A 23,704-nucleotide genomic window follows, 5' to 3' on the forward strand; every position below is an offset into this window, starting at 1 on the left:
CTAATGAAATTAACTCCTGAACTCGACTACTACCAGTTTAGGTGACTTACCTGAAATAAAAAAAGGAAATGGAGTCAGTAATAAGCTTAATGTAACTTAACTTGATGTAACCCTACGAGAACAATGGTCCTGACGGACTGAAAGCTCTGTTTATCTATTTCGCAAAAACATACAGACATTCTGTGATCATTTACTAAATAGTTCATTCAATTTCTCCTTAAAGAATGTTAGATTGAGAAATATTAATCTCGATTCCATTCATCAATCTCAAAAAACGATTCATGCCATCCAAGTGCAATAAACTTCGCAAGCAAGTAATCTGCAGACGAATCAAGAGGAAGACTCATTGATTTCGCTTCATCTTTATTTAACGACGTAATTCGCTACACACATCGAAATACAGGTTCACACAGAGATGATGCGTCTCACAGGAAGCGAAGTAAAAGGGTGTTCGTCTAATCGCTGTTTTACAAGCTAATCTCGAGTCCTATTTCGGTACAAGAGGAGATTCTGTTCGGCAACATTCTCCTGCAACTGGTTACAAATTATAATCCCCTTCGAGGTATTGGTACTTTAGCTAGTTATTAATAAACGAGACATGGCAAATTCCGACTGGTCGAGCTGGTAGGTGACTCCGGGGACCCCTTCCATAGCAACTGCTCGCAAGACTGATAAGTTCTCTTGCATTCTCTTCGGTTCGACATATCGTCCTGACGGCTGGCATAATCGGCCAACGACGTTGATTCCGATACTAATATTGTAGAGGTAGTAGAGAACGGAGAAATCGTGAAAAACAATTGTTGGGAACGGAGGAATATTAACCTCTCGAGTCTCTTTTCTAAACGTACGTTGTCTCCCCAGGGGAAAGTGCAGGACCCAAATGTTTCAACACTGATTAATACGAACGCTGAACAGGGAACATTGTATTCTAAATAAAGAATAGAAATTCCAGTTATATTTGTTAGAATACTCAGAGTATTAATCTTAGAACACGGATGAACGTTGAACATTATATGAGCCGTTCATTGCATAAATCGATTAACTCCATAAAACAAAAAGTTGAGAAATGCGATTAAACTGGCCTCTGAAATAAATCATTTATTATTCAATGGCCAACAAAATTTTGTCGTTTAATGGTATTAATCTTTATTATTCAGGAAAGTTATTATAAATGTAAAAAGTTATGACTATACCAAATGCTTGGACACTTCGAAAAGATTTTTCACAAAGTGGAGTTAATCGATTTGTGCAGCGAACGGTTCGTACAAGAGAAGAAAGGGTACAGAATTAATTTCGAATTTTTACACCTCATTTAGAATAAAATGTGCCACGCACTGAACGAAGATGACCTATTCTACTGCACGACACAGACCGCAGGTTCAGGAACTAACCGAGGCACGTGAAACTTTAGCTCGCGTTCCAAAACTCTCCAGGCTTCGTGCCAACAAATTTTCATTCCCCCGAATGCTTGGAAAATAATTCCCGCTGGAAAATTTCCCTGGCCAAGAGCCTTTGACAAACCTACCGTCAACAAAAGTGTACCGATGCAACTGTTTACTTTCGGTTACAATGATTGCAAACGTTGGAAATCCGTCTTAATAACGATCATTCTCGCGCACGAATAATAATGATAAAACGAAACAAACGCGTTACGAAACTGGCACGGCAGCGAAGCCGAAAAAAGAAAAAAGAAAAAAAAAAAAGAAATCAGCACTGCGATTTTATGTGTCGTCGGGCGATCGTAAATCACAGCGACGGGATGCAATATTATTAAATTATGCGCGCCCTCGGTTCCCGCTATTAAGGAGTGGATCTTCCTATCGATCTTATCGGGCCATTTCATCGATCTTATCGCGACAGTACGAAACGCCTACGCGTTCGTAATCACGGCTTATCTGTGCGCGACCTACGCCAACATACGCCGGTGCCTAGGCAGCCTCGTTTATCAGCCGTGATAAAGAGAGAAAGCTAGACGACTCGCCGAGCACGAAAATAATGAAATGAGTCGTAAACGTGGCCTCTGGAATGCCAGCCTCCTCGCGGTTGGAGGAGCCCCGTAAAAGGAATGCACGAGAGATGCATCGATGGATAGATTCGAGTAGAAGTGTTAGGTGCGTGCCTAATTCTTTCAGTAGAACGAGACTGTCCGTCCAGGGAGTCACGAACATCTTCGAGTACCTTGTGTACGTTGTGTTTTGACGTGATCAAAAATTCAGGCTGATACTCGCGGCTATCGATATCTTTCATCTGTGATCGTACGAGGCTTGAATCATTAACTCTTCGGGAACTGTCTCTACATACATGTTGTTTGACATGATCAGAAATTCAGACTGATGTTGGCTCGTGAGTAGCGGTATCCTCTATTTATAGTGAATGTAACCAAAAGGTATGTGTATTTATGCAGAACGAAATAACAATATTATTATATTAATCGTATTGGGTTGTCTGGAAAGTCCATGCCGATTTTTGATAACTGGTGCAGGTCTGAATATGTCGAAATGGCTGACAACAAATAACATATATATGTACATCCCTTAAAAGGTGGAAAGGTTGTGGAACAAAATGGTACTTATGTAATTCAATAAATACATATATAAATAAATGTATATTACAATTCAAATGTGCCTTTGAAGTTTTCTTAAAAATTGCCACGAACTTTCTGGACAACCTAATAGAATATAATAATGCATAAAGTCCCCAGTATAGACATCGCTATCATTGGAGCCTGAGTAAGTTTTCATCGTTTGTCGACACCCAAGATTTGTTGAATCATACGAAGTATAATCTTCTCTCTTATCTAATTTATTTAGAGCACGCGAAGTACAAAAATAGTGGCATGTTTGATTGATAAGATAACACGTGCAGACGTTTAATGTGTGTCGATCTAAGTTTGCAACACTTCAAGGTTACCCTCAATTTTACGAATGCAAATTACAGCTGTTGAAACAAATTCAGCCGTATTAAAAAATATATAAGGCGTGACACAGCGATGAATTGCTTGATGACGACCAAGGTGACTTTCATTGATTCTTAGACCTTATCAAAACTGGTGAGCGATAAGACCCGACCTAAATAGAATTCGCGGTGAAGATAACACTAAAAGCTTACAAGTTGCGCCTAATTTTAACCCTCCACCGTAATTTATGCGTGCGTACACCGTTGCTTAAAACGATTCACCGTTCTTTCCCAACATCTGCCAACTGATAAAAAAACGTACGCGATTTCTCATATTTTTGCAACAACGATGCCCGACAGAAGCGCCTAGGAGCCCGTCTGGAGTCTTTTCCTCGATGGTAGCTAAATTAGCGAACCCACCAAGTCATTAATATTCATTAAGACTGATTTCTGACCATTCTCCCTCGTTCCGCTTTGATTGCTTCTATTTACCACGTGGACCCAATGAAAACTTAATAATGATCGAGAAGAGGAAGCGGTCGAACTCTGATAGTTAAGGAACTTGGAATTTCTAAGTCGAGTATCGAATAGGCGAAGTGAAATTGAAAGTTTGTATCTCTGAGAAGAACTGAGAAGTAACAATGAGCAGCGGTATCTTTGGAAACGAACAGTCGCATTGACCTAAATAAAACTCCAACAAGAGACGGTATTCTTAGTTGTGCCAGTAGCTGCCAAATATCTTTAAAGATGGCAAATGGTAAGACGTGAACGCACGAGGGTGTTCCATGTCATCATCGTTGCTGGCAAAAATCAAGTAAGTTGCTGGATCCCTAACGCCAACGAACTCAACTGAAGCTTACACTATATTTTTAAATATTTTCTGTTCTTATAGAATCACGCCTTGGAATCATATATTTTTCACTTAAATCCTTTTTATCGAATATCAGAAACATCAAATCTTTCAGAATCAGACATCTGCTTCTTTAGAATTAGACACCAAATCTCCCAGGATCCTTGAAACCCAAATTTCTCAGGGTCTCTGAAATCTAAATTTCTTAGAACCCCTGAAATCTACATCAAACATTTCGGAATTAGACGTCTCTCCTGTTGCAGAATTAGAAATCTCTTAGGATCCTTGAAATCCAAATTTTTCAAGGCCCCTGAAATCCAAATTTCTCAGAACCCCTGAAATCTACATCAAATCTTTCAGAATCAGACATCTACTCCTTTATAATTAGGCACCAAATCTCTCAGGACCCTTGAAATCCAAATTTCTTAGAATCCCTGAAATCTACATCAAACCTTTCAGAATTAGACACCAAATCTCAGGATCCTTGAAATCCAAATCTTTCAGTGTTCCCGAAAACCAAATTTCTTAGAACTCCTGAAATCTGAATCTCTCAGAACCCTTAAAATGTAAATTTCTCAGCCTTCTCGACTGCTCAAAACAAGCTATGCATCCTAATTTCCAAGAAATATAGCTCGGTCAACTCATTATTTGAGGTGTTTTACTTTGCTAAAGGAGCAATCGAGCGTCGAACCCTGAATTCGAAAACTGCAGGAAAGGGAACTGGCTCCCGGGTCGAAAGGAACGATACCACTGTCGCAAGACTCGAAGATATGGTTGCTGCTGTCCGTCACATGAACAGCGCGTGTCGTGGGTGCACGGTGAGCAAGAAGGAGAACGAGAGCAATAAAGATAATTCGTGCCAGCAGAACGTTTCGACCGTGTCCGCGAATAATCGTACCCAAACTGGCCCGAGACTACGGGATACATAAACCAGCGACGAATCGCTGCCCTACGGCGACGTTTCGACATTCATTTCTACGTTTGTCGCTCGTGTAATCGATCGTACGGACATTCAAGAATCGCGACTGTCGAAGGTCAGGAACAAGTAACTTGTTCGTTGAAAAATTGGCAAATTGATCGCGTCGAGAACCGTCTCTGTAGGAGTCTAAACGAAAAATAAGGCGCGGACATTCGAACCCACGATCCTCGGATCCACAGTCGACCGCTTTACCTACAAGACCAATCCCGTACCCTACGTTGCGTGTTCTGGTTTTGACTTCTTATTCTTGGGAATGGAAGGCGCGGATACTACATCTCTGACCGTGGATAATAGGTAAAAGTCATTTGGAACGTGTGAGAATGATAATTCAGGGCATCGGAAAGAATGTAAAAAAGGTTCTACTAGAGTAGTTGTACTTATAATTAAAATATGATGGTTAGAGTGATAGACTACGGCTGTGAGTCGTTCTATGTTTAAGAAATGAAATAAACAAACTGACAAAGTAGGCCTTGTAGAGCTTGAAATGGAGCGACGAACGGTGGACTTTTACTTGACAAAATTTGAGAGTATACGTTTAGTATGTATTAATACACATGTGTACATTGGAAGTGATATACTTTAAAGTTTCCTTTAAAAAAATTCCGAAACATAGTTTAGATTTTAAGGCGATACACTAGGGGCACCCCTTAAATCGATCATTTGCTACGCTATTGAAATGATCGATTTTGGTGTTATTGAGATATGTTTTACTCCATATGAAATTAGGGGGGGGAGGCTGGTTTCCTAATTATTTAAACAATTTTAATCCTCGAAAATGGAATACCTCGAAAATTGCACTTTCAACATACGTTTTCACCTCAAGAAAAAAATGGGTGGCCAACGAAGTTATCGAGACGTTTAAGTATGGAGGCTCCTGCGATGTTTATAGCCGTTTTGAGCGATCGGTTTGACGCCAGAGGCGAGGGTGCAAGAAAATCGCACCGGTTTCAACGGAAACGTGTGTATCGTAAACACCAAGCGCGCTATATATCTAAATTTCATGCATAGACTGCATGAACAGTTACAATTCATCGGGATGGACAGGCGGCCCGCAGCACGAGACAAAGACCCGTTGTCGATAGTCGTGTAAATTATTGCCACGCTCTCTACGCGCTATAAATATTAATCTAGCCTGGCTACAAGTGTTTCCGCGATGCACTGCTCAAGGCGTTTCTGTGAAAAAAAGGCCGCGCAATCTCGGGAAGAAAATAGATTTATCCGCGACACACGAAAGATACACATTTTTTCGTGCTGACAATCGAAGAGACCTCCGTTCTCGATAACCTGCATTATCGTGACGATTGATTCACGTTATTAATGCGTTTTACGCGAGTCACGTGAATTGGCTAACTTTAACCTTTGATAGTCTAGGAGAATTTCAAGTTGGATATAAGTTATTTTTCATGCGACGAAGAATGATATACCAAACATATCTTTTACCGATACATTATCAGAGTAGGAAGACGGTGAGCCTATTCGACTCGATAAGTAAAAATTCCATACCGCATTGGACAGTTAATCTCTTGCCATACCATTTAATTTCAGACCATGTGTGCCACAGTCAGGTATAAATGCAACTACGCTCATCAAATTTGTTAAGAAACAAAAAACACACGTTGCAATTTGACCATCGCTTACACAGCAGCCCTAATGGAGCAAGAATCGTTCCAGCGCACGACGAGCAGTCGAACTACTAGCGCCGCAGGTTAAACAACTATGACGTTTCCCTGTGACACAACTAGTTCTACAGCTCGCCGTGCGCTGAACCATTCGCAGTGCCCTATCCTGTCACACTCAAACAAATAGTAATAGTTTCCCTTAAACGATCCGTTAAAAAAGCATTCCTTCGGATGTGATGCACGCGAGGCGTGCCCGGCGCGTTTCATTCGTATCATTCCCGGTCATTAAAGCAGGAAGAATTCCCTGAACAGTCAGAGTGACGTGCACGTTAAATCATTTTTACTAGGGAAAAAATGACGAGCCGCGTGTCTTAGGATCGTGCGTGACGCTGCCTCGCGATAGTAAGATATTCTCGAAGCGGTAAGAACGCACGACATAACTGAGCAGGGAGTGGTCACGTCTCCGAGGAAGAGTGAAAAATGATCGGAGTTGATTGCATCATAATACTTCCCGACACATTATCGCGTACTTGGCGGAATTAGAAGAGGTGAAGTATTAGGTGTAGAAATTAATTCTTTACCTTTACATTCGATCATTTGTGACTGTAGTTTAAGTATTTATTTGCCATTTTGTTTTCACAGATATATGTGCTCTCTTGGATCGTGTGATTGAGGAAAGATCAAAAGTTGTATGTTTTCTTTATACATAAATAAATTTAAGTCTGTAAGTTGTATGTTTACTTTAGAAAAGAATTTATTTCTACACCTAGTACAAACTATGAATATCGGTGGAAAACGGTTAAGAATTTATATTTACTGAAGAAACTTCTTCTGTTTTATTGCCCCTGTTAGGAAAGAAGTACCTTATTGTTAACAAAGTGAAGGGGAGCATGCAAAATTCCAGGAATTCGCCATTGGAGTCTGCCAAATAAGCCGTGCCGAATCTTAAGAACGGCTTATCCTATCCAAGTGCAATCAATTTTGATATAATCTGTAATAAATGTAGCAAGAGAGGTTCTCTCCCAAGAGAAGTCTCTGCTCGACAACATTCTTGTACAATTGGTACCAAATGATAATCCCGATGCACGGGTTGCCCAACTGGTCTGCGACAAATGAGAAAACGAAATGTGCAATGCGTGAACTTCGAGGCAATATTGTGCTTAATGTAATTTGTGTAGTCATAAATAAAATTTAAATCGCGTCGTGGAATTTATTATCTATCCATATCATAGTCGTTTCTGTGTGGCGCAGCGAAGTGTCGTCACGATTTTCCAAGTGTAACTAAATTAACTATCTAGCCCGTTGTCGCGTACAATGAATCTTCAAGTGTCTGATAAGAAGAAACAGTATTACATAAAAATTGCTAATCTGATTTACGAAGTGAAATTAAATTTCGCATCGAGTGACTTGAACTCCTGTTTGAGTAATTGATTAAATAAACGTGGCAAATCAATTGTTATAAGACTGTGCTAGGTATAGGGTTAGATGTGACTTTGCCACTTATTTGGACGTTCACACGTACGATTTCACGCGTGTGCCTGAATTATTGATCTAGTATGAAAATAAGAGAGTTAAGCAAGACTAACCTGTCCAAGGATGCATCGAATGCAATGTTTCGACCAATTGTATTTTTCCCTGCGGTCACAACAGGCTAACGATGGTCCAGCTTTGCTCGTCGTTAACGACGAGTCGCAATTACATTGTTACCGCTCACGGGGACACCCGGTATACGGTTCGCAGAGGGTGTGGTCACGCGGCGAAAAGGGAGGAAAATCTCGTTGCTCTCTTAAGACGCATTATCGTGCGTAACGCATCGTATTTCAACCTGGCCGAGTTCGAGGAGGCCTGTATCTCCCGCGAGAATAAACGTCCCGCACTCACATACTAGGTGACTCTCACAAATCGCGACTGACTAACAATTTGCACCCAAACATTAAACCTAGCAGTCAACAAAAATACTGTATGTTTCTGTATGTCGATATTGTGTTTGAACTCGTGCATTTTCTTAGGGAAAATATATGTATTTTCTTTTTCGCTGTACTGTTATAAATATTAATTATAACCATTTGGAAATGTTTCTTGGAAACTATAAGTAGTAGAAATGCAAGTGCATTCTTTTAGACGAACACTTTATTGGATGAATCAACTCTTATGGTTTTTTGTATATGAAGTATATCAAGGATAATATTCGCCAAAATTTTTGGGACTTGTTTCGTACAAAGTTAAGCGACGCCAGCTTATATAACATTAGGTTTACGGAGATTTCACGTCAGATTTCTATTGCTGAAGTAACGCTTCAATAAGTGAAGTGATTTACTCAAATTAATTAGAAGGCTTAGACAAGAATGAATTTGGATGCATAATTTTAAAATCTCTCTGCTCGCCTGTCTCCATTCAGAACAAAGATACACTAAGTCGCAATGTGCGACCCACCCTGTATAGGAATACCTCGTTGTCAGGGCCGCAGCCACTGGCGAGTTGCAACAATGCAAGGTGAATGACTGATAGAGCCTATTAAGGGTGAATAACACTTCTGTCCTGGGGAGTAGCATAAACCGGAGCATCCAAGGAACGCGAAAATCAAACGGGAGCATTTAATTGTTAATTTAACAGGATGTGAATCCAATGGCTCTTAAACTTCGTGCTATTTCTAGCCTGACGGTTCGCCGAGAGAAGTATCTGCCAACTTCACCGAACCCTTCATGCTGGCTGTAGAAACAGCCTTTGAAGAGTGAGATAATTTTACTTTGAGTAAGCAATTGCAAAGAAAAGTATCGCCAGGTTAACTCGAATTTCAAAGTTCTTGGAGTAGCGTGTGCTCTATATTCAGAGTATCGTCACCAATAAGACGCTGAGGATGACACAGTGATTTCCATGTCATCAAAGGTATAGCAAAAGTAAAATTACGTTCAATGTAAAATTTAATTTCCCTTCGAAAGTCAAACTTGTAATTTTTTAATGTAATACTCATCTTTTCTTATCAGACGCTTGAAGTTCCATTGAACGCAATGATAGGACTTCGAAGGAGCTAAAAACTCTGAAGACGTTCCTGACAGCGGCCAAAATTCGATGGGCGACCGTAGGCCCGTTAATTTCGCATGCGAACGTCGAATGAACGACCGTAACCAGGAGTCATTGGCCGTTGCAGCCTCTGCAACCACACGCAAAGTGCAACGCGACTGGTGTGCAACCTCTTCGTTCACATGCACTCGTACGAATGCACAGCGTAAGGAATTCTTTTTTAAACAAAAATGATCGAAAGCAGAGATCTAAATCCCATTTTACATTGTATATCCACTATTTCTAAAGAATGGCGTATTTATTGAATCAAATAGAGCAACTGGATTTAATTTCTTTAGTTTTAGCGACGTTTCAATACGTCATCAGGTCCTGTTCAAGGAACATATTTTAAATGCGCACCTAGAACCTAGTGTTCTTTTTTAAACTAAAAGTGTTCAAAAAGCTGAGATCCAAATTCTCGTTTCGTATACTCGTTGTATTCATTATTTTTAAAGAATGATCCTACAGGAAATCTTCTGAGCAACAAAGAAGAAATTTAATCTCACTTCTAAATTAAAAATTCACGTTCAATTATCCAGAGATATTATTAGCCGAGCCATTTCATCCGTCTAGGTTAAAGGAAAAGCACATTTCTCGTTACATTGGCATCACCTCGTTTACGCGACTGGTTCTCGTTGTATAATAAACTAGCATTTATTAAACCGAAACACACCGCTGCCTTGTAATTGGTGTTACTTATGAGAACCTCGGCCGCCATAAATAACAAAAAATTAACACGTCGGCGAATCGCCGCGAGGAAAACTTAAGTGAAACACACCGTTCGTTTGACTTAATTGGCGCAACTGAATGGTACGATTAATTACCGATCCAACGTTGAAACGTTCGACCGTCGATAATTGAGAAACAGGGGTGAGATTCACGGTCAAAGGCATAAAATATCGGAAACGTGTACGTTGGGTTGTTGGTTGTCATGATTCCACGCGCAAGCCATCAGGTGTCCGAGATTTCCTTTATACTTTGTCTGCCGAAAAGGAAACAAATCGATGGCCAACAAGAACCACCGAGTAATCGTGTTTTCATGATCTGTTACGAGAATATAATTAATTCTCTATAAAGTTGGGTCGCAAAAGTATCCAACAATAGCACGCCATTTGTAAATACGGTCGATTTACTTCCAAATTGTACCAAGTTACACATTTTTGAAGGGTGCTTTGGAATCTTTGTAAATAGTACATAGATTACTATGAAAATGATTAAAAGTGAGTTAACGAGATCGAATTCAAAGTTTGAGATTTAAGAAATATTCAACTGCTTAGCAAGATTGTCTGATAATTAATTAATTCCCAATTATTGTTTGGATGCCTTCTTGCTCTGATGCTTGTACAAAGTAGGTAAATAAATATTTACTCAACACAAGGTTTGAATGAATTAATACTTAAGGTGGCTTTTGCGAGAAACTACCAATTTTACTTTTTATTAGGGTTTGCGTATGTTTGCTGTAAAGGTCGCAGAGTGCTGTACGACAGGTTACCTGCGCGTTGTTTTGAGCAAACTTCCTATGGGGCCTCAATTGCCATATGAACCGCAACCATAAATGAAAGAACCACAAATTGCACGTCGCTTAAGGAGCTACATGGTTCGATGAACTGAAAGTAGAGGCAATTTCTCTCACAGAAATAAAATAAACTAATTGCAGTAACGACTGTTGACTCAAGTTTTCCTCGTGTCCTGATTTCTCCAGAAATTAGTAACGTAGTGTGATAGATGTCCAATTAAAAAATGGATTTTGCCACACATTTTCCCTGGACATAAATTTCGTTTACAACACTCATACCAAACATTTCCTACAGAACAATATCATATTCTATAATTTTAATGTTTACCCCTTCTGTACACATCTGCTAAGAAATACAGCTTCCACCATGGATAATGTAAAGTCTCTACCATGTGTACAGTGTAAATGTTTACTTACGAGAGATTAAGTCTACCGTAGAATTTCTACTGCGACCTGATGAAGCGCAGGATGCTGGATAACGTACCGTCGAAATAATTCTACGTAAAAGAAATTCCTTGAGGCAAAAATAACGAACCTAACACAAATAAATTTTTTGCTACGTTCTAAATTAAAAAGAAAAGAAAGATAATTGAAAAGAGATATTGAAAACAGCCTCTACTCCTTTTGTTAGGTCCTCGAATTCTAAGTTGCTCGACATTTTTAATATATTTTAAACTTGCGTAACTCCGTTCTAATTGCGCTAATCGCCCGACGATTCTTAAACCTTTGTCGAAACGCACGTGAACCGACCACAGACGAAGTTCTTTCTATCACCTCCCTGGCTCTCTCTTCGACATCTATTTCTAGAGGCAGCGAAAGGTCGATTGTCAGGTTGCTGCGAACATCGGCGCGTCATAACGCGAGAGTTTGCTCGGGAAGAACAGATTTCAGAGTCGAGAAGCTAAGAATTAAAGGAAACATAATTTATTAGAGTGTGTTTGTCTTTACTAAATTGACACTAAACAATCACTGAAATCTAGAATCAATAAAACAGGAAGATATAAGAAAGGCACAGAATTAATTAACAGCTAATACAATAATTATACATGTAGATTTTCTACATCCGAAATACTAGTCAGAGGAACAATTTGAACGAATACAAGTCTTTTTGCAAGTCTTGTAAAATTCCAAAGGACTCGGTACGATCAAGAACACTGCAAGGCACAGCTGGAGAGGGCCAAGACTAGATAAACGAAATCCTCGTGTCGTTAAATCCTCGAGGTCACTCTTTCCTGCTTTTTTCCCCAGAATGGGACTGCGCCTTGGGGAGGAGAACGATCTCTTCGTGATGACCTTTCCCGACCACGACCAGGAAACCGAGTAAAACCACTACATGGAGGCTCGACTCGTGGGAGGAGCTTACGCCTCGGGGTGACTTTCAACAACTACAATCCACCCAGCGCGCGTTCGACCGAACGCAACCCTCTGCTACAAGGTGACCTTCGCTTGCGTAATCCGTATCCCAAGGAGCGAAGGGAGTCTGTTACAAAGTATAATGAATTTTTTATTCTCAATATAAGAGACTACGTCTAAAAGAATTCTCATATGTTTTCAATCCTCCTAGGTAGACATACGCATTTAAAAAAAGAAATCCCACCGTTTTGAGGCCATTGATATTGGGACTTCTGGTTACTTTCAAAACCATGTTTACGTCACAGATGTTAATTTGTATTCAATTAACCTCAATTTCGCTATTATCTAACGGTATGAACAAAAAGAATTGTGTCAAAAAAAAAAAAAAAAAAAACTTTTCCTCCTTTCTCCCCGTTCTTATCGAGATAAGGATTGCGGCCATCACGGACGTCGAGCAAATAGCGAACGTGAACTCACGCAGAAGAGGATCAGGGGTCAAAAGAAAGCCCCGCCGCGACGACTCGGCCGCGAAGATCAAAGACTATGTGAGCCTGGCTACTTTTTACATGTCGACAACCTGAAGACGCTAAGAAGGATCCCGCTGGGCGACCCTGCAACACACCTGGTTCACAGGTCGTGCCCCACCTGAGGTGGTATACGGGCAAATTTTATCCTTGATTACGGGGCGTCCTGCGATATCACATTACTGCCATATCCTGGACTCTCGACGAAGCCTAGGCGGAAATCTGCCGGGGGAATCTCTCGATGAAAATAGGCTGTGACTACGCGAAACGGAAACACTGGCTTGTGCCATTTTCGCCAATGACTCTCATTTCCACACTCCAGGACCAACGCGACCCTCGGGTGAGCCACGAGGTGTTTCTTGGGGGTTAAGTAGTAGTGGAGGGTGTAAAGGGGGACATGAATCTCATTAAAGGGGGAGGGTCAAGTAAAATTCCAAATTTTGACCTTTTTTTTTGTTTAGAAAATTAGTGTACCATCTGGAGAATATGCTCCGATCATTTCAGCTAAAACTTCGAAGTCTAAGTGTACGGACTATTTTTAGATCCGGAAACTTTAAACGCATTTTTCTCGAAACACAACATTTCGCGTGCCGTGCAACGTAGCTTAGAGATTTCTCAGCCGATTGCTACGAAACTTGGCACAAAGTATTCCTTAAACTATTCTCCTTTGCATCAATCTAAAGGTTTTTATAAAAATTGAAATAAACACTGTTTTTAATCATTTTTTTTTTATAACAAGATTTTTTTAACGTGGCGTGAAATTTTAAATTAAAAATTTTTTTTTAAATCCAGGTTGACGCAAAGCGTATTACTATATTTTAACGAAAAATTGGTGAACTTTGTGATTTCAAATAATTCGAGTGATCTGTGCGTTGCACGGCGCATTTTCGAGAAGCCAACTTCAAACAGCTGCTGTTCATTCGTTTATGAATATTTTTACATACAAAAAATTATATAGATTATCTAGATGCTACAAAATAACAAGTAATTAGTTGTAAATAAATATATATTACGCACACTTCAAAAATAATTCGCGCAAAAGCGGTTGTTTACTTGAACCTCCCCCCTTAATTGTATACAGTAGGTGTACAATGTATTCGTACACCGATCAATTTCCCAAAAACCTTTTGTGTGAAATTGTAGTTTCGTAACTTCTTTTTTTTAGAATCAATGATATTTTACATATTCTCGGAAGTCTTTAAGATAGATATAGTCCAAACAACATTTACTCATTCATATAATTTGTAAAAGTAACAAAAAAGTGCGAAAGGTGGGTAAAAGTAAAAAAGCAATAAGTATTTGTACGATTCTTATGACGAACCATTTACAGTAGAGTTTGTAACGCAAACACGTTAGTTTATTGCTCCGTACGAATTAGAAAACATCAAATTTTCAGTAAAGTACTTTTAAAAAAGGCTCTAATAGAGGAATGGTAGAATAATCTCACTTCTTATTAACTTCTAACTAATAATTTAGTTAATTTAATGTTGAGAAGAGTTGCAATAATTATAAAATCAAAAGGAAATCCCACGAAGGAAGTATTATATACTTATAAATTAATTTAAATTTCTTTTTTTTGTTAACGAAGTTTTAAAAATTAAACAGTTGTACGAATACTTATTGCTTCAATATTTCTATCGATTAATTGTTTTTTTCTTGTTAATTTCGCAATTTACATAAATAGCTATTTTTTTTTGTAATCTATCTATTCTAGAGATTTCCGAGAATACGTAGAATGTCATTGTTTATCAAAAATAAGTTAATAAATTACAATTTTACACAGTTTTTTTGGAAATTGATCGGTGTACGAATACTTTCTACACTCACTGTATTTAACACGTTGGCTGCCAGACTGTAAACTCGTGTAAATTTCCACGAGGTTAAAATTTTGTCTCGAGACAAAGGGAAATAGATAATCTAACATTTCACGTAGTATTTAATGATGTAACCTTGTCCAAATTCACGAATCGTATTCGGAATCATTTTCATTAATGCCTCACCTTAAGATTCTATGTTTTTATTTCATCAATGGAAAAGTCCTGTTTCCCATTTTCTTGGAAGTATATAAATAAGATACGACAGAGACAGATGATATTTAGAAGTGGGCCACGAGCTGAAAAAGATTGAGAAACACTGATTCACGCTATTGAGTTACTAACAGTGAGTCGCGGAGATGCAAGGTACCGAGGTACAACTATTTCGCGCCCGCGACAGCTCCGTGATCCTACAAGAATCCTATGCGAATTTAATTGGTTATCCGAGATGCTCCTCGTGTTTAAAAGACTCGGGTCCTCCGGGTTGTTGGTCGACTGATTTGAATCCCCAGAGTTTGATATACACGCTTGAACGTATTTGATTGCATGTTCTATGCGCTGCGAGGGACTATGAAGAATCCCCCTGAGCGCGACATGTACAGAATACTGGAAATTCTACTCTATAATGAAACAAACTTTCTCAAGAATTCTTATCGTTAATACTCCGTTTAAAAAAAAATGTTTTCGACGATGGGTACCTGCTGCGCGCCAATAAACGATAGCCACGTACAGCGATTAGGCGAATTCGTTAATCAACGAAGGATTACTCGCGTATCGTCATAATACGCGTACGCTGCTAATCCTTATCGCAGTCTGGAAACGATAGAATGATGTCAGCGTTATCGCATTTACTACCAGCGTAATATATTTATTATTGCATGTTACACGAGTATTTTTCAGAAGTTTGATAATTGGTTCCATCAAGGCTACCAAAGTAAATACACTTTGGTAAATATTCTATTAACCGGAGGACAAATTATTTATCATTCTATTTCCATTCTACCATACGTATTACTCAATTCTTAATTTTAGTTGTAATTTTTTGAGACTATGTTTCTGTAACAATACTTCATCTCCACCTTGCATTTTGTTTCATTTTTTTTTTTTGTCATAATTAAAATTTCAGATAATGAGCATAAGAAAGGCAAATGTTCCCACGCGCGATTAACGTTCAGAAAATTTGTAACATTGGCATCGTAACCTTTATCATGGAGGGTTCTCGTTAGAGAGTTAATGAATGGTCAGGCAGCGCGCACACCAACGCAACGTTGCTGTAATTTAGCCGCTCATTCGCGGCTGAACATCAATTACACTTTTTCGACCGTCCTGTAAAACACGTGTGAGAGATCTCGCCATCGACGAAGCCCATTCTTTCGCGGGAAACTTCGTTAACCTTAACATTATCGGCTTGGCGGCTCGTGTAAATCACGGTGAAACTCAAGCTTTAAGGTAAACTTGGCCATAATTTCGTTGGAATATGGCAAAAGCAACGTTGAAATTTATTTTCATGTTTATATATCTGTTTAAACTAGAGTTACAAATAATCGAATATTAAAGCGCACAATTACTTCCTTACATCCAATTACATCTAATAAAATTTGAACGGATCAGTAAATTCCTTTACTGTAAGAATAGACACCCAAAATATGTTTAATTTACATCAAAACCTTCCTATCGACTACTCAGAAGAAACAAAGCCAGTTTTCAGTCTTCAAGCGAACATAGAATATCAATGAAAGTAAGAAATACTTTCGTTCCGTTACTAACAATAGAACTTCGCGAGTTTATCTTCGTCCGCGTGGCTTCTTCTTGCACGGATTCCGATAAACGAACATAAACACACTACCAGTGACGCAAGTGGCCACATCGAGTCATGCGTTGCTATCTTAGGGTAACTAGTTCGGTCCAAAATTATTTAAAGTAAATTGAATACCAAATTAGATGCTATCATCAATGAACTCGGAACAGTTCATTTCGAAGTGATTTACTCGTCGCTGTCCGGTATAAATTACGACTTAATTACTCTCATTTGTTGTAATTTCATTGAACCACTGGCTAATGGCCAGCTCCTTTGTGTATGAAACGCTTGTATAACAATGATTTCGCTCCTGATACGTGCCAATCCCACTTTCAAGTTGACCTACGAGCTTTCAACGACTACGATTACCAAAGGCATATTTGGGAGGTGACAATAGTTCATGCTAAAGTCAGATATCATTTGTTTTAGAAAAATATAAAGAAATGGCATTGTCAAAAATATAAATAAGAGACTATTTTTTGTTATTTTAGAAAAAATGCCACTCTAGAAAATTGCCAGAATAAAAATGATTTAAGGGAGGAGGGTCAAGTAAACAACCGCTTTTTCGCGAATTATTTTTGAAGAGTGCGTAATATATATTTATTTACAACTAATTACTTGTTATTTTGTAGCATCTAGATAATCTATATAATTTTTTGTATGTAAAAATATTCATAAATGAATGAACAGCAGCTGTTTGAAGTTGGCTTCTCGAAAATGCGCCATGCAACGCACAGATCACTCTAATTATTTGAAATCAAAAATTCACCAATTTTTCGTTAAAATATAGTAATACGCTTTGCGTCAACCTAGATTTAAAAAAAAATTTTTAATTTAAAATTTCACGCCACGTTAAAAAAATCTTGTTATAAAAAAAAAATGATTAAAAACAGTGTTTATTTCAATTTTTATAAAGACGTTTAGGTTGATGCAAAGGAGAATAGTTTAAGGAATACTTTGTGCCAAGTTTCGTAGCAATGGGCTGAGAAATCTCTAAGCTACATTGCACGGCACGCAAAATGTTGTGTTTTGAGAAAAATGCGTTTAAAGTTTCCGGATCTAAAAATAGTCCTTCGTGCACCGTTCGGAACGCATCACTTTAAGGACTCTGTAGGTACACTTAGACTTCGAAGTTTTAGCTCAAATGGTCGGAGCATAATTCTCCAGATGGTAAACTAATTTTCTAAACAAAAAAAAAAAGGTCAAAATTTTGAATTTTACTTGATCCTCCCCCCTTAATTAAAAAAGTAAAAAATGATCATGTTACTCTTAGGCTCGTTTGTTTCGCGCTTTTGTGCGATATATATAGAAAGGAAAACATTGCGCAACCACTGTTTACTTTCTAAATTCGTCTGGTTGTCATGATTGCAGCTGATCGGAATATCAATTCGTATTAGTTGTACACGCTACCAAACCTACACGATTAGCCGCGGTAACGTGAACCTATCACGCGTACGGCACATGATAATTATACGACGTAACGATACTTTCAGACGGTGGTGCTGAGATTTAACTGTATCGCGAGCATTTCGTACGTTGCGCGCGGCACGTAACGAAATTACTATCGTTTTAATAACGCTGAGGAAGGTACACGAAGTAGGAAGCATTATTAACGGAATATTTGAGATAACGCGTTCGCGAGTGACGACATAGCAATGAGAGCTTTCGCCAGCCAAGACATAACACACTTTATTAAGACTTTATTAAGAATTTATTAAGAGTTACTTGTATAGATGGTTGAAAAAAATACAGACCTCTTTCCATTTGTACTCAAACTAATTTTTACGGTAAAATCTACTTTAAGATTCCATAAAGAAAAGCGATGTACTGTTTCTATCGTACGCAGTGAAGAGTATGAGTGTGTAAGGAAGAAAGCTATAATGATTGCATATTTGTATCGATAATTGATCTACCAACAGCGCCCGTGAACATCTGCAACGAGCGTGGCAATCTTGCTGCGAGGAAAATCCCGATGGCTAATCGGGAACGGCCGAGAATAGTGGTAACAATGCTATCTTCTGTGTTATTTAAACGAACGAAGTGCACATATGTGTACAAGAGGAAGAAACGCCACGCGGTCGGTACATGGTACAATACCGCGGGAGAACAACGGATACACTTCAATTACCATTCGATAGATCGACGAGGGGGAGGATCGGCTGTGCGAATACAGTGATTGATTTCCACGTTTCCATTTTCATTGAAAATAAATCGATTATCGCCATTCACGTTCTGGAAGTTGAAACGCGTTTACCTGTTGCTCTCCGTGACCCGTAACTATTTCTCTTGGGTAGAGTACTCGTACCGTGTTATATCGTCTAATTGAAAATGTGTTTAATTAGTAAATCGCTGGTAACATTTAAACTTGAATAGTAGAAAAGCTCCGAAGGGGTATTAAATGATCAACTACGTTCATAAAAATCAGATAGGAAGAGGAAAACAACGACCAGGTGGATAAGAAAATTTATTACCTTACTTTGAAGCAACTTTTTTTTTTTATGTATTAGTCGTCACGAAGTACCGAATGAAAAAAAATGTGAAAGCCACTTTAATGAATACGAAACGGTCGTGAGTATTAAAGTCAATAACCAATCCGGTTACACTGCAACTTAAACCTCTTCGAGTATAAATTAATTCTAAATATGCATAGAATATATATTAATTAATTTACATATAAATTAATAGAATTAGCTCAGAAGATTGACTTTCTGAATCATTCGTGCTTACTCCAAGGTGCCGTACGTTGCTCGCTGACGTCACAGCAATCGATACCGTATAAATTGAATCGAGAATGACAGGAGACCCTAAGTTGGGTGGGACAACGTCACGTGAAGTTCTGTAATAATTTGTTGAATAGTTGAAACATTTCCTGTGTCGAAACGGGATACACGCGTTGTGGCTTGTAAAAGTAATGCGACACGAATCTGGAGCAATCTATTAGCACAGGTCTTTCGATTGCATTTACAAGTGGATCAACCATATATACGTAAGTACTTGCAAGTAGGGCAAATCCTAACGACTCACACCCACTAGATCATACGAAATGGGGAGTAATAAATCATCCCGACATGGTCTTCGAAACATCTCTAGTCGCCAACACGTGATAGAAGCACGAATCAAACAACTTCGAATCGCTAAAACACACAGACTCGACATATCCCACTGAGAGAATAACAAATAATTTCATTTAATTTCAATTTCCATTAGGTTTGTTTTAAGACGCCCGCAGAACACCTTCCACGTGTTTGTCTAGCCTATATACATGTATGTATGAATGGTACGAAATCTCTCTCTCTCTCTCTTATGTGATGATTAAACACTGAATTTTTTAACGTCTCGAGTGACGAGTTTTAAATGAATATTTTTTGTTTGCCCTACTCGAATACACAGAAACCAAAGCGATTTTTAAGTGTAAATCGATTTCAACATAAAAATATGCTGCCTCGCTTCGATATGGTATGTTTTCAGAGTCCCTTGAAACAAATCCCTCGAAGCAGTAAACGAAAATCAACGGGCAAATTTTCAAACAAACAGAAACACGTTCCCTCGAACAACCCCTTTCAAATAGCCAAAGAGATCATTGTCAACACCGCCGACGTGGTTCAACATATTTCATCCAATTCTCCATAGACAAATTTCGAACAGTCAGAGGCACGTCCCCGTGATTCAACATGCGAGATAACGATTACTTTCACTTGTAATGTCTTGACCCCTCGATCAATATATCACTCGATAGAACTTCCTTGAACAAGCTTCCTTCAAATCGTCAAACAGATCATTTTCAATACCGATCACACGGTTCAAAAATCGCACAATTCTCTCTACAAAAATGTCAGCTAGGGTCGCGTCCCTGGGATCATTTCAAATACCGATCACACGGTCCAAAAATCGCACGATTCTCTCTACAAAAATGTCAGCGTCTCTGCGATTTAAAAGTCCTCCGTGCAAGTACGCGCCTCTTCATCCCTTCCGCGTGCCGGGGGGGGGGGAGGGTGAAGGGTGGAGGGGGAGGGGCAAGGGGTTGGGAGGGTAAACAAAACGGTGCAAGTCGCACTCACCGTTTCTCCGTCGTGCAATCCTTTCGCTGTTGCCCCTTCCAGAGGGCCGATAAAAGCGGGGCACGACACTCGGGGGGGCACAGCGTCGTTAACCGTGCCCTTGGTCGACGCGGGCACCACTTTTCCGCGGGAGACCTGCGACACGGCGCAGCGCGCGTCGGATTCGAAGTACCTGCGATCTGCGTCGCAATACACGACCAACGAATCTCGTTTCGTCCAACGTAGAGGACCCGCGCGCGCGATCGTGCGTGCGTCCGACGTAAAAATGACGAGGATAGGCGTCGCGCTGCACGTCCGCCGGCACAAGGGCGTCGAAGGTCGCAGCTGCGCGCCGAGGCGACGGCGTGCAGGTGCGTCCCTCTTTCGCGATACGCGGGACGGCGCGCGCGATTTGGAAACTGGCCGCAAGTTGAAAACTGTCCGCGCGTCGTCCAAACCGAGTTGCTCGGAGCCGCGACCGATGCGCAACTGATCGCCAAGGGAAGGAGAGATGAACCACAGGGCAGACTTCTAGCGATGGGATCGAGCTCGACACCTGGGTACTTGGTTTGTTTTGGGTGCTAGGTTTGTTTGGGTGTTAAGTATGTGGTTAGCTGGGTAGGTTCTAAACTCGGATTTCTCTTAGCGTCGGTACTTGGAATTGTTTCGTTTGGTTGGGAGTGCTATGACCTAGCTAAATGTTAAATGAGAGGAGAATTTTATAGATACTCGAATGTTTTGGAATTGTAGGGTAAGTATGTTTAGCTACTGAAACTCCTGAGGATGAAGAATATTTATTGTTAGATTGCGGAGAAAGAAACACTACCAACAATTCTGTATGGTCTGGTAGCAGAGATCCACGAGGGTGAAACCAGTAGTTGTAACGCACTCACTAGAAGTTGTACCCTTCACCGTGGGGAGTTTGTAGCATGTTTAACATATTTAGCAGCTGTTTGACCGAGGGGGCCAACCGGTGTATGAGCAGAACGGGGAATCTTCACACTATCCCTGACCTTTCCCAAAAAAGTATATGGACCTCCACGCTAGAAAGTACCGAGCTTAGCTACGAGGGATTATAAAGTTTTGGGCTCAACTTCGGATGCTAGACGTTACTGCGCTCAGCTACGGGGAGCTAGCAGGTATTTAATCCAGCTACAATTCTCCTGAATTCTTCTTTCAAATATCTTCCACCCCTCGAAATCTAAAAAAGCTATTTAACGCGCCAGGCGATACCCCGCCTAGTGACGGTCCTGGGAGCGCGTGCGATTTGGAAACTGCCCGCGAAACAGCATCACGGGACCATGGTTCCTATCGCACGACCACCGCACAACAGAGTATCCCAAATGGAAGGGGAGAAATGAGAAGGCGGGCTTGTGAACCCGGTCTAAATGCGGCTCGGTGCTCACGGCGATGACGTTTCGGCGACGCGACTGTGGTTCGCTCGTATCGGGGTATCAGCGGGAACTTCTGATACCGCCTGACCAACGAGAGATCTAGATTTCCTGGACAACTCTGTACAGATACAGCTGGACCGTTTGACTCGCGGGTCAGAAGTCGGCGAACTTTTTCTGAGGTTTATTATTAACCACTTGACGAAAATTCAACCGTGGCGCCGGCTCAATTACGATGCCGACCGAGTGACTGTTATACAGGAGTATTCGTGAAATCCTATTTTAAGTTTCCTCTGTGACTGAGTCTCTCGAACTGAGATCCGCGACTAGGATGACGGCTTACTCGTTATTTTTGGAATAAAAATTAGTTTCTATTAACTGTCAAGCATTTCGTTCCCCCAGACTAATGTTTTCGGCGCCAAAACCATTTAGATCATCGCGTTAGCAACTAATTTATTACTGTGGAAAGAAAGCGCGTAGAATTATCTAAGAAGCGAATGTTTATAACGGGTGAACATGCTTTGGGATCAACTAGGGGTAAATATAGTTTTTTTATTTATAAAAAGCAATCAGGGTCAATTCAGCAAGCGACAAATAGTTCGAAAAAAATTGATTTGATGTTAGAAAATCTATAGATTTTAGGACGAGCGTAAGAATCAGGTGATTGAAAATCAATACAGGAAAGGGGCATGCGAAATCATTTTTGCGATTTATTTGATTCTAACATCTTTATTATCAAGCGTTACGCCAGTGTGACATTTTTCAGACATGCACCCATACTATTTGTTGATGATTTTCAATCATAAAAAAAATATACTGAATTTATAGGGTATATCTAGATCCCGATAGGTATATGTAGCATGTAGAATGTATGTGTATGTTTAGAAGCATGTAGAAATTAAAATAGGCGTGATCTATTTCAAAATTTCTTCATACGAGACTATGATAGTCGCATCGATCGCAACATTTTCGCAGTCGTTACATCTCTCTCACGGTCTGGCGATAGTGGCAGCACCAGCTGGACCTCCCAATTAAAAGCTACAGTCGGAACAATATTAACCGGCCCCTCGAGACCACTTCCCCACTCGTGGATCGCTAGCTTGTACTCTTATTAAAGGACAGAAAAGACATGTCTGCACATTTGTGCGAAAAAGAAAAGGATAGAGAAACGCGTTAGCCGAATGATGCAGACGAGATATCGCTATGGTGGTCTTAAGGACCATGTGATTTTGTTCCCCTTATAGTTTGATTCGTTTAAAGTAATTCTGCCCGTTTATACAAGATAGAACGTTAGTGAGATTGATAACACAGCGAAAACTTTGTAGCAGTATCTATCAAATTTTATGGAGCTCATAACGCGTTATCCTGGGGCTATAACTTTATTACTTTTACGAATTTGGAAAAATATGGTTGCTTGTTTATTCACAATGCCGTATACATTCGAAATATATAAAAAGAAAACGTGATTTTTCTGATCCTTTAGACGAGAATACCCCCTGAACTTATTCACTCTCCATTGTAGTTTTGGGGTGGAAGTTTAGATTGATTGCAATTGAAATATGCTTATAGCTGTGTATTTTAACATTAAAACTACCAACAGGTACCTGTTTAAAAGCCTAAAATGTATTCTAAATTAACACGTTGCCCGCCATGTCACCCATATATGGGTGACAGTGCTTTTTACTGAAGAAATAAAACAATTAATTTTGAGAGTTAAATATCAAAGAAAATGAATTTGTATGAAATATTTGAATTTCGGTGAAGTTACAAAAAGAAATACCACAATAAATGTTTGATTATGTAGTCTTCAATAGTCAGTAAATAAAATTTAATCGCAGTAGAAATATTTAAGAGTATTAGTGTGGCAG

The 23,704-nt window shown here is 39.6% G+C and overlaps 1 protein-coding gene across 1 annotated transcript in view; it reads right to left on the reverse strand.

Moving 5' to 3' along the window:
* LOC128872390 (glycogen-binding subunit 76A) overlaps positions 1–23,704 on the reverse strand; it is a 59,249-nt gene that overhangs the window by 34,730 nt on the left and 815 nt on the right. The window lies entirely within an intron of this gene.

Source organism: Hylaeus volcanicus, chromosome 2, assembly GCF_026283585.1.
Source record: "Hylaeus volcanicus isolate JK05 chromosome 2, UHH_iyHylVolc1.0_haploid, whole genome shotgun sequence".
NCBI lineage: Eukaryota > Metazoa > Arthropoda > Insecta > Hymenoptera > Colletidae > Hylaeus > Hylaeus volcanicus.